The sequence below is a fragment of the Mobula birostris genome, chromosome 11 (genome assembly GCF_030028105.1).
Source record: "Mobula birostris isolate sMobBir1 chromosome 11, sMobBir1.hap1, whole genome shotgun sequence".
NCBI classification, from domain to species: domain Eukaryota; kingdom Metazoa; phylum Chordata; class Chondrichthyes; order Myliobatiformes; family Myliobatidae; genus Mobula; species Mobula birostris.
The window spans coordinates 39,435,088-39,447,927 of NC_092380.1; positions in this window are offsets into that span (position 1 = coordinate 39,435,088).

Below are 12,840 nucleotides of genomic sequence, written 5' to 3' on the forward strand. Positions count from 1 at the left end.
TCTTTGTGATTTTTATAAATGACCTGGATGAGGAAGTAGAGGGATGAGTTAGTAAGTTTGCTGATGACAGAAAGGTTGGGGGTGTTGTGGATAGTGTGGAGGTGTCAGGGGTTACAGCAGGACATCAATAGGGTGCAAAACTGGGTTGAGAAGCGGCAGATGAAGTTCAACCCAGATAAGTGTGAGATGGTTCATTTTGGTAGGTCAAATATGATGGCAGAATATAGCATTAAGGGTAAGACTCTTAGCAGTGTGGAGGATCAGAGGATCTTGGGGTCCGAGTCCACAGGACACTCAAAGCTGCTGCATGTGTTGACTCTGTGGTTAAAAAGGCATACGGTGCATTGGCCTTCATCAATCGTGGGATTGAGTTTAGGAGCCAAGAAGAAATGTTGCAACTATAGAGGATCCTGGTCAGACCCCACTTGGAGTACTGTGCTCAGTTCTGGTCATCTCACTACAGGAAGGATGTGGAAGTGTACAGGAGATTTACAAGGATGTTGCCTAGATTGGGGAGCATGCCTTATGAGAATAGGTTGTGAATTTGGTCTTTTCTCCTTGGAGCAATGGAGGATAAGAAGTGACCAGGTAGAGGTGAATAAGATGGTGAGAGCTATTGATTGTGTGGATAGTCAGAGGCTTTTTCCCAGGGCTGAAATGACTATCATGAGAGGGCATAGTTTTGAGGTGCTTGGAAGTAGGTACAGAGGAGATGTCAGGGGTAAGTTTTTTACTCAGAGAGTGGTGAGTGTGTGGAATGGGCTGCCAGCAACGGTGGTGGAGGCGGATACGATAGGGTCTTTTAAGATACTCCTGGATAGGTACATGGAGCTTAGAAAAATAGAGGGCTATGGGTAACCCTAGGTATTTTCTAAAGTAAGTACATGTTCAGCACAGCTTTGTGGGCCGAAGGTCCTGTATTGTGCTGTAGTTTTTCTATGTTTCTATATTTCTAAAGAATGTCTCTTTTACTCTGAGGCTGTGCCCTTGGATAGCAGATAGCAGACTCGGTTACTAACAATCATCCTGATACGTTAACTTTCGTTGTTGTTATCGTTCTTTCGAACCTCCTCTGGGCCCTCTCATGGGCCAGCACCTTCCTTCGATGTAGGGCCTGATCTAAATAATAATTGTAAAATAAATGCAATTTGACACATTGCTCTCTTTTCTCATTGAGCATTTATCTTGTACAGCACTAGTTTTGTAAAATACTCAACAAGTTGTTTATCTGTGTTCTCATCAAGTGTATCCATGTAATTCCTTCCTTTAAAATAAACATTAGAAATATCATTCTGTTTTCCAAGAATACCATACTTCCAGAGACCACCAGGTAAAACTAATTACCCTTCAACATTCTCTCATTTTTAACTTCCATAAGTTTTGATTTCTTTCCACTAATTCAAGTGGAAGTGTTTCCATATCCACTAAACAGGCACAGACTTTACAGAGTAGGTATTGACTGAACATTGACCTTTGAGCAGGCATTAATTATATCTGAACACATACATTTTGCACATATTTGAGAAGCAGCCTATGTGTTCCCTTGCCCCATGGCATTTATACCAGTTTCCTGCTCTTCAGTTAATTTCATTGAAGAAGTTATGTTTTTTCATATTTTTCATATATGCTCATTTCCTTATGACAGGGTGAGGATATTTGGTCTAACATATTTTTACTGGCTCTCAGGGCAATCCTATTTTTCTGTTACCCACTTATTCCCTTTCCCTGTTCTCCCTCAAATGTTCACTAATAACCTTCCTCACCCAAACTCGGGGTAAGTTTAGCAGCTAATTATTCTTGAAAAACTACACAGTAGAAGACAGTGGAGCCCATGGGGCCACAGGAGATTGTACAAACAGCAGGATCAAACCGTGGTCACTGGAAATCTGCATTACTTCCTACAGCATATTATGTATGCCCTGTTTCCCAGAGAGAGTGGCATTTCACAGTTTCTCTAACTTCTGGTAAATGTTCCCATCCCCCGTCCCTCTTCTTCTATTTCACATTCTGGCTCCTCTTGTGTTCTCCTTACTTGCCTATCGCTTCTCTCTGATCCGCCTCATTTTTCCCTTCTCCCATAGTCCACTCTTGTCTCCTATCAGACTCCATCTCCAGCCCTTTACCTTTTCCACCTATCACCTCCCAGCTTCTCACTTCATTTCCCTCTCCACCACCCACCTGGCTTCATATATCACCTTCTAACTTGTACTCCTTCACCTTCCTCCCAGAGAACCATAGAACACTACAGCACAGAAAACAGGCCATTCAGCCCTTCTAGTCTGTACTGAAACTTTATCCCGCTAGTCCCATTGACCTGCACCGAGTCCATAACTCTCCAGACCTCTCCCATCCATGTATCTATCCAATTTATTGTTAAAACTTAAGAGTGAGGCTGCATTTTTTCCTAATGTTCCCCCTAAACCTTTCCCCTTTCACCCTAAAGCCATGTCCTCTCATATTTATCTCTCCTAATCTAAGTGGAAAGAGCCTACTCGCATTTATTCTGTCTATACCCCTCATAATTTTGTAAACCTCTATCAAATCCCCCCTCATTCTCCTACGCTCCAAGGAATAAAGTCCTAACCTGTTCAATCTTTCCCTGAAACTCAACTCCTGAAGACCCGGCAACATCCTAGTAAATCTTCTCTGCACTCTTTCAATCTTACTGATGTCCTTCCTATAGTTAGATGACCAGAATGGCACACAATGCTCCAAATTTGGCCTCACCAATGTCTTATACAACCTCACTATAACATCCCAACTCCTATACTCAATACTTTGATTTATGAATGCCAGAATGCCAAAAGCCTTCTTTACAACCCTGTCTACCTGTGATGCCACTTTCAGGGAATTATGTATCTGAACTCCCAGATCCCTTTTTTCCTCCGCACTCCTCAGTGCCCTGTCATTTACTGTGTATGTCTTACCTTGATTTGTCCTTCGAAAATGCAACATCTCACACTTGTCTGCATTAAGTTCCATCTGCCATTTTCTGGCTCATTTTTCCAGTTGGTCCAGATCCCTCTGCAATCTTTGAAAGCCTTCCTCGCTGTCCACTACGCCTCCAATCTTAGTGTCATCACCAAACTTGCTGATCCAATTTACCACATTATCATCCAGATTGTTGATATGGACAACAAACAACAAGAGGCACACCACTAGTCACAGGCCTCCAGTCTGAGAAGCAATCATCCACTACCACTCTCTGTCTTCTCCCACACAGCCAATTTCGAATCCAGTTTACAACCTCTCCATGGACACCTAGTGTCTGAACCTTCTGAACTAACCTCCCATGTGGGACCTTGTCAAAGGCCTTACTAAAGTTCATGTAGACAACATCCACAGCCTTTCCTTCATCTACTTTTTTGGTAACCTCCTTGAAAAACTCTACAAGATTCGTTAAACAAGATCTACCATGCACAAAGCCATGCTGACTATCCTTAATCAGTCTTTGGCTGTCCAAATACTTGTATATCCGATCTCTCAGAACCCCTTCCAATAATTTACCTACTACTGATGTCAGGCTCACCGGCCTGTAATTACCTGGTTTACTTTTGGAGCCTTTTTTAAACAATGGAACAACATGAGCACCGCACCCGTGGCTAAGGACATCTTAAATATTTCTGCCAGGGCCTCTGCAATTTCTACACTAGTCTCCCTCAAGGTCTGAAGAAATACCATATCAGGCCTGGGGATTTATCTACCTTTATTCGCTGTAAGGCAGCAAGCACCTCCTCCTCTTTAATCTCTATATGTTCCATGACACTACTGCTTGATTCCCTTCCTTCCATATACGCTATGCCAGCTTCCTGAGTAAATACTGATGCAAAAAAACTTCCACCTTCTTATTGTGGCTTCTTCCCTTTTCCTTTGCAGTCCTGATGAGGGGTCTCAGGCTGAAATGTCATCTGTTTATTCCTTTCCATAGACGCTGCTTGACCTGCTGAGTTGCTCCAGCATTTTGTGTTGTTGCTCAGGTAACCTGAGTCGGGGTTAAAAAAAAATGATCTAGTACTCTCCTGGCGTATATGTTGAAACTCTTCTCGGGTGTCCAGCCGAGTACAGGTATCAATTATAACCAAGTTTTCAATGACAAACTGCGCCATTTTCACATTGATGAAGATGGCAGAGTTTATCATTGAAACATTGTTTATAACTGTTACCTGTACCTGGCTAAAAACCTAAGAAGAGATTATGAGTCAGGGTTGCGTGTACCCTGGTGTCTGGAGCTTTGTTCTAAACAGGAAATCCACTGCATCCTCTACTTGTCAATTAATGGTGACACATGATTAATACTGAGGGCCAACTGGCTGTTTCCACTGACTCTTCAAAATATTCCCAGGTTTTCACCCAGTGAGGGGCAGAGACTAGCTGATAGTGCTGCAAAGTGTGAGGACTAGTACTTCTTCCTACTGTGCCTGAACTAGTTGAGTGAGAGACTCCTGTCAACAAGAGAGTGGTAATTTAGTGCACCCATTATCTCTGCTTTGATCAGTGTCAGAAACATAGAAACATAGAAACATAGAAAATAGGTGCAGGAGTAGGCCATTCGGCCCTTCGAGCCTGCACCGCCATTTATTATGATCATGGCTGATCATCCAACTCAGAACCCTGCCCCAGCCTTCCCTCCACACCCCCTGATTCCCGTAGCCACAAGGGCCATATCTAACTCCCTCTTAAATATAGCCAATGAACTGGCCTCAACTGTTTCCTGTGGCAGAGAATTCCACAGATTCACCACTCTCTGTGTGAAGAAGTTTTTCCTAATCTTGGTCCTAAAAGGCTTCCCCTTTATCCTCAAACTGTGACCCCTTGTTCTGGACTTCCCCAACATCAGGAACAATTTTCCTGCATCTAGCCTGTCCAATCCCTTTAGGATTTTATACGTTTCAATCAGATCCCCCCTCAATCTTCTAAATTCCAACGAGTACAAGCCCAGTTCATCCAGTCTTTCTTCATATGAAAGTCCTGCCATCCCAAGAATCAATCTGGTGAACCTTCTTTGTACTCCCTCTATGGCAAGGATGTCTTTCCTCAGATTAGGGGACCAAAACTGCACACAATACTCCAGGTGTGGTCTCACCAAGGCCTTGTACAACTGCAGTAGTACCTCCCTGCTCCTGTACTCGAATCCTCTTGCTATAAATGCCAGCATACCATTCGCCTTTTTCACCGCCTGCTGTATCTGCATGCCCACTTTCAATGACTGGTGTATAATGACACCCAGGTCTCGTTGCACCTCCCCTTTTCCTAATCGGCCACCATTCAGATAATAATCCAAGTCACCCTGCATCCTCTTAGCATCCTCCTCACAGCTAACACTGCCACCCAAACTTGGAGATGCTGCATTTAATTCCCTCATCCAAGTCATTAATATATATTGTAAACAACTGGGGTCCCAGCACTGAGCCTTGCGGTACCCCACTAGTCACTGCCTGCCTTTCTGAAAAGGTCCCATTTATTCCCACTCTTTGCTTCCTGTCTGCTAACCAATTCTCTATCCACATCAATACCTTACCCCCAATACCATGTGCTTTAAGTTTGCACACTAATCTCCTGTGTGGGACCTTGTCAAAAGCCTTTTGAAAATCCAAATATACCACATCCACTGGTTCTCCCCTATCCACTCTACTAGTTACATCCTCAAAAAATTCTATGAGGTTCGTCAGACATGATTTTCCTTTCACAAATCCATGCTGACTTTGTCCGATGATTTCACCGCGTTCCAAATGTGCTGTTATCACATCTTTGATTACTGACTCCAGCAGTTTCCCCACCACCGACGTTAGGCTAACCGGTCTATAATTCCCCGGTTTCTCTCTCCCTCCTTTTTTAAAAAGTGGGGTTACATTAGCCACCCTCCAATCCTCAGGAACTAGTCCAGAATCTAACGAGTTTTGAAAAATTATCACTAATGCATCCACTATTTCTTGGGCTACTTCCTTAAGCACTCTAGGATGCAGACCATCTGGCCCTGGGGATTTATCTGCCTTCAATCCCTTCAATTTACCTAACACCACTTCCCTACTAACATGTATTTCGCTCAGTTCCTCCATCTCACTGGACACTCTGTCCCCTACTATTTCTGGAAGATTATTTATGTCCTCCTTAGTGAAGACAGAACCAAAGTAATTATTCAATTGGTCTGCCATGTCCTTGCTCCCCATAATCAATTCACCTGTTTCTGTCTGTAGGGGACCTACATTTGTCTTTACCAGTCTTTTCCTTTTTACATATCTATAAAAGCTTTTACAGTCAGTCCTGACTCAATCTGTGCACTGCTGCATTAAAGATGAACTTTAGTTCCTCTAGCTGTAATGTGACATTTCAGAACAAACCAGGATTGGTAATTTATGCGTGCAGAACTGGTATTGACAAATACTCAGCAACATGCACATTTGTGCTTTCATCAGGTGTGTCCTCTGAACTAAACATTGGAAATGGCATTTTGTTTTCCAGGAGAAACATATATTCGCAGACCACCAGGTAAAACATTCCATATCTTTTAACCTTTTTTTTAAGATTAGATTATGAGAACACGCAGTCCTCTTTTATTGTCATTTAGTAATGCATGCATTAAGAAATGATACAATGTTCCTCCAGAATGGTATCACAGAAACACAAGACAAACCAAGACTAAAAAAACTGACAAAAACCACATAATTATAACATATAGTTACAACAGTGCAAAGCTATACCGTAATTTGATAAAGAACAGACCATGGGCACGGTAAAAAAAAGTCTCAAAGTCTCTCAAAAGTCCCATCAACTCACACAGACAGTAGAAGGAAGAAAAACTCTCCCTGCCATGAGCTTCCAGCGCCACAAACTTACCGATGCAGCACCCTGGAAGCACCCGAGCACCATCTCTGCTGAGCGCTTCGACCCCGGCCCTGCCAACAGGCAATAGGCAAAGCCGAGGATTTGGGGCCTTCCCCTCCGGAGATTCTCGATCACACAGTAGCAGCGGCAGTGAAACGGGCTTTTCAAAAGTTTCTCCAGATGTTCCTCCTTGCTTCTCACGTCCGTCTCCATCAAATCAGGATTGTGCACGGTCTCCTACTTACAAATACGATATTATTTCGGAGAGGCCGCATAGCAATACACAAAATGCTGGAGGAACTCAATACTGAAGCAGGGTCTCGGCCCGAAATGTCAACTGTTTATTCATTTCCATGGATTCAGCCTGACCTACTGAGTTCCTTCAACATTTGTGTGTGTTGCTCTGGATTTCCAACACCTGCAGAATTTTTCATGTTTTTAATTTCTATAGTTCTGATTTTTTCCATTTTTCATATCCCTAATTATTTTTAAGTGGAAGTGACCCAGCTCTTATTATCTATGCCTGACATATGAAGGCAAGCATGTTATATGCCTTCATGATCGAGCTATCAGTGCTGCAGGATTTGAGGCCCGGTGTGATTTCCCCACTATGCTGGATTAGTGAGACATTCTTGTCAAGGAGTGAGCTGTGATCTATTCCATCAGTTCTTTTGCTTTAACGCCAGGCTGATGCAGACTGGGTCAGCTTGATATGAAGTATATACCATGTTCAATTGCAAATTCCATGTACTTAGCACTTTGGGTGGCTCAACCAATACCGGGGAAATTGAAGTATCCCACAAACACCACCCTTTTGCCCTCACAACTGCTGTAGTTTCTCAACATATCTGTTCCTTGAGTTCCTGCTGACTACTAGGGGATCGATAAAGTAGCCGTACCAAGATGACAATCCCCTCCTTGATTTAAGTTCTATCCAGCTGACTTTCTTAAATTATTCTTAAAGAATATTCTGTCTAAGCACTGATGTAAAGTTCTCCCTTTTTAAAAAGGCAACTCCCTCTCTGTCCTGTTCCTCTGTCATGCCTAAAGCATTGACAAACCAGAACTTCTGTCAGCCACATTTCTGTTCTAGCCATTATATCCCAGTCCCTAGAATCAATCCATGTCCTTAGTTGGTCCACCTTACCTGTTAAACCAGGTGCATTGAAATAAATACAATATAAAGGAGTGGTCCTATCTGCCCTTTTATTGTAAACACGGCTATCCTGAACAAAGTCTCACTGACTTTGCTCTCTCAAAGAGCACATTGTTCTCCCTCTGGTTCAAGTGCAAGCTATAATGAATTGCTCTGAATCATTTTGTAACCTTCGCTGCATCGTGCAGCTCCAAATATCATCAGTTTGTGGGAGCCCAGTCCTCCCAGGAATGGTCAAGACCGCATCTTCATCTTGAACTCATGGATCATAGGCTAATCATTTGTACAGTTTATAATTTAGTTCTTATAGTTAATCATCTCCAACCATTTTATTTATTTCAACTAGAAACGTCACTAAGGGTAGGGGCAGGGTCACCCTTTGCTGAGGGTAAGAACAAGGATCAGCTGTGTGCGGAGACCCAGCCTCTTGTCACTGAGCTCCATCTCTGGGATCGTATTGCACACACAAATGGCAAAGTGCCAGGGTGTTGAATATTTTATCAAAAATACAATATGACAAGGACGTTGATGGCAGTTACATACAGGCCTCCCAACATTGGCTGGGAGGCGGACCACAGGTTACCACAGGAAATAAAGGGCAATGTTATGGTAGTCATGGGATATTTTAACATGCAGGTCAATTGGGAAAATCAGGCTGGTAATGGATCTCAAGAGAGTGAGTTTGTTAAATGCTTATCAGATGGCTTTTTAAAGCAGTTTGTCATTGAGCCTACTAGGGGATTAGCTATACTGGATTAGATGTTATGTAATGATCTGGAGGTGGTTAGGGAGCTTAAGGTAAAAGAACCCCTAGGAACCAGTGATCACAATATGATTGTGCTCAACTTGAAATTTGAGAGGGAGAAAGTAAAGTCTGATGTAGCAGTATTTCAGTAGAGTAAGGGAAATTACAGTGGTATGAGAGAGGAGTTGGACAAAGTAAATTGGAAGGAGCTGCTGGGAGGGATGTCAGCAGAGCAGCAATTGTGTGCGTTACTGGGAAAAAATTAGGAAGGTGCAGGATAGATGTATTCCACAAATGAAGAAATACTTAAATAATAAAATAGTACAACTGTGGTTGACAAGGGAAGTCAAAGCTATTGTAAAAGCAAAAGAAAGGGCATACAACAAAGCAAACATTAGTGGGAAGGTAGAGGATTGCGAAGTTTTTAAAAACCTACAGACAGCAACTAAAAAAATCATTCAAAGGGAAAAGATGAAATATGAAAACAAGCTAGCAAATAATATCAAAGTAGGTTGTAAAAGTTTTTTCAAGTATGTTAAAAATAAAAGAGAAATGAGAGTGGACATAGGACCGCTAGAAATTAAGGCAGGAGAAATAATAATGGGGGACAAGGCGATGGCTGATGAACTAAATGAGTATTTTGCATCAGTCTTCGCAGTGGAAAACATAAGCAGTATGCCAGATGTTGTAGTGTGTGAAGGAAGAGAAGTTACTATTACAAGAGAGAGGGTGCTCAAAAAGCTGAAAGACTTAAAGGTACATAAGACACCCGGACCAGATGAACTGCACCCAAGGGTTTTGAAAGAGGTAGTGTTAGAGATTGTGGTAGCATTAGAAATGATCTTTCAAAAGTTATTGGACTCAGGCATGGTGCTGGAGGACTGAAAAACTGCAAATGTTACTCCACTCTTTAAGAAAGGAGGAAGGCAGCAGAAAGGAAATTATACACCAGTTAGCCTCACCTCAGTGATTGGGAAGATGTTAGAGTCAATTGTTAAGGATGAGGTGATGAAGTACTTGGTGACACAGGACAAGATGTTGAAAAATGCTCGGTCATGCACATTGGTACTAGAAATAAATGTGCAGACTACTTTCTAAGTGGGGAGAAAATCCAAAAATCTGAGATGCAAAGGGACTTGGGAGTCCTTGTGCAGAACACCTTAAAGGTTAACTCGCAGGTCAAGTCGGTGGTGAGGAAGGCAAATACCACATTAGCATTCATTTCAAGAGGTCTAGAATACAAGAGCAAGGATGTGATGCTGAGGCTTTATAAGGCACTGGTGAGGCCTCACCTTGAGTATTGTGAACAGTTTTGGGCCCCCCATCTTAGAAAAGATGTGCTGGTATTTAAGAGGGTCCAGAGGAGGTTCACAAAGATGATTCCAGGAATGAAAGAGTTATCATACGAGGAACGTTTGATGGCTCTGGGTCTATATTCGCTGGAATTCAGAAGGATTGGGGGGATCTCATTGAAACCTTTCAAATGTTGAAAGGCCTAGACAGAGTAGATGTGGAAAGGATGCTTCCCATGGTGGGAGAGTCTAGGACAAGAGGGCACAGCCTCAGGATAGAGGGGCGTTCTTTCAAAATATAGATGCTGAGAAATCTCTTCAGCCAAAGGGTGGTGAATTTGTGTAACTTGTTGCCACATGCAGCTGTGGAGGCCAAGTCATTGGGTGTATTTAAGGCAGAGATTGATAAGTTCTTGATTGCACATGGCATCAAAGGTTACAGGGAAAAGACTGGGAACTAGGGTTGAGGAGGAGATTACAAAAAAGGATCAGCCATGATTAAATGGCGGAGCAGACTCGATGAGTCAGGTGGCCTAATTCTGCTCCTATGCCTTATGGTCTTATGATGAAGCTATTTTAGACACATTTGTCTGTCCCTGTTGAAGAGTGTGTGCTCAGAACTCCTCTGCCTGCCTTTGTAGGGCAGATAACCTCGTCAGCTCTAGAGAAAGGGCAACCAGGTTTTACAACATTGAACTACAGTGGATCTGATTTGGCTTTTTTGACACTGATCGACAGATAAAGACTCTTTTGTGTCAAAGTCAAAACAGATCTCTACAAAGTGATCTAAATGAATTACAAATATAAAAGACAAAGTAACTGATCACATAAGTATTCACCTCCTTTAATTTAACACACTGTCACTAGTGCAGCCAAGTAGTTTTAGAAGTCACATAATTAGTTAAATTGAGATCTATTTTTGTGTGCAGTCAAAGTGTTTCAATTAATTGTAGTAAAAATCACCTGTATCTGGAAAGTTCAACTGCTGGCGAGTCAGTATCCTGGCAAAAACTACACAAAGACAAAAGAACACTCCAAACAACTCCACAAAAAAGTTATTGAAAAGCACAAGTCAGGAGATGGATACAAGAAAATTTCCAAGTCTTGCAGATGTGCAAAGCTGAAAGACTTACCACACAGACTCAAGGCTGTAATTGCTGCCAAAGTTGCATTACTAAATACTGACTTGAAGGCTGTGAATACTTATGCAATCAATTATTTTGTATCTAATAACTAATAAATTTAGACCAATTTGTAGAAATTTCTTTTCATTTTGACATGAAAAAGGAGTCTTTCCTGATGATCAGTGTCAAAAAGGTTAAATTAAATCCACTATGATTCAATGTTGTAAAAACAATAAAACATGAAAACTTGCTGGGGTGGGGGAGTGAATACATTATCAGCACTGATTCAACCTCACCTTCAGTAGACCCAATGACTTGGCCTCCAAAGCTGACTGTTGCAAAACTTCCACAAGTTTACCACCAACTGATAAAACGAATTCCTTGTCACTTCCATTGTAAATGGACGCCCCTCTACTCTGAGGCTGTGTCCTCTGGTCCTAGACTATCCCACTACAGGAACGATCCTCTCCTCATACACTCTATCCAGGCCTTTCAACATTCCATAAGACCATAAGATAAAGGAGAAGAATTAGGCTTTTTTACCATTCAATATTTCAATAAGTCACCTCCCATTCTTCTGAATTCAAGTGAATACAGGCCCAGAGGCATCAAACACTCTTCAAGCCATTCAATCGTAGAATTATTTTCATGAACCTGCTTTGAATCCTCTCCAGTTTCAGCACATTCTTTCTTAGAGAAGGGGCCCAGACCTGCTTCAATACTCTAAGTGAGGCCTCAGCAGTGCTTTATAAAGCCTCAAAATTATATCCTTGTTTTTTTATATTCTAGTGCCCTTGAAATGAATGCTAACATCACATTTGCCTTCCCCGTAACAGACTCAATCTGCAAACTAACCTTTAGGAAATCCTGCACTAGGAGACCCAAGTTCCTTTGTACCTCAGTTTTTTAAATTTTCTCTGCATTTAGAAAAGAGTCAACCCTTTAATTCTTTTCTACCAAAGTGCATGACCATAAACTTCCTGACACTGTATTCTATCTGCCACTTCTTTGCCCAATCTAATCTAATTCCTTCTGTAACCTCTCTACTTCCTCAAAACTACTTGCCCCACCACCTATCTTTGTATTATCTGCAAACTTTGCAACAAAGCTATCAATTCCAACATCCAAATCATTGACATATAACATGAAAAAAATCTGTCCCAACACAGACGCCTGTGGAACACCACTAGTCACCAGCAGCCAGTCAGAAAAGGTTCCCTTTATTCCCACTCTTTGCCTCCTGCCAATCAGCCACTGCTCTATCCATGCCAGAATCTTTCCTGTAATGCCATGGGATCATAACTTGTTAAGCAGTCTCATGTATCTTATCAAAGGCCTTTTGTAAATCCAAATACTCGTCATCAACTGATTCTACTTTGTCTATCCTGCTTGTTATTTCTTCAAAGAATTCCAACAGATTTGTCAGACAGGATTTTCCCTCGAGGAAACTATGCTGGCTATGGCTTATTTTATCATGTGCTACCAAGTACTCAAAACCACATCCTTAACAATCGACTGCAACATCCTCCCGACTACTGAGGTCAGGATTAACTAGCTTATAATTTCCTTTCTTCTGCCTTTCTCCCTTCTTGAAGAGTGGAGTGACATTTACAATTTTCCAGTCTTCTGGTACCATTCCAGGATCTAGTGATTCTCGAAAGATCATTGTTAATGGCTCCACAATTTTTTCAGCCATCTCTT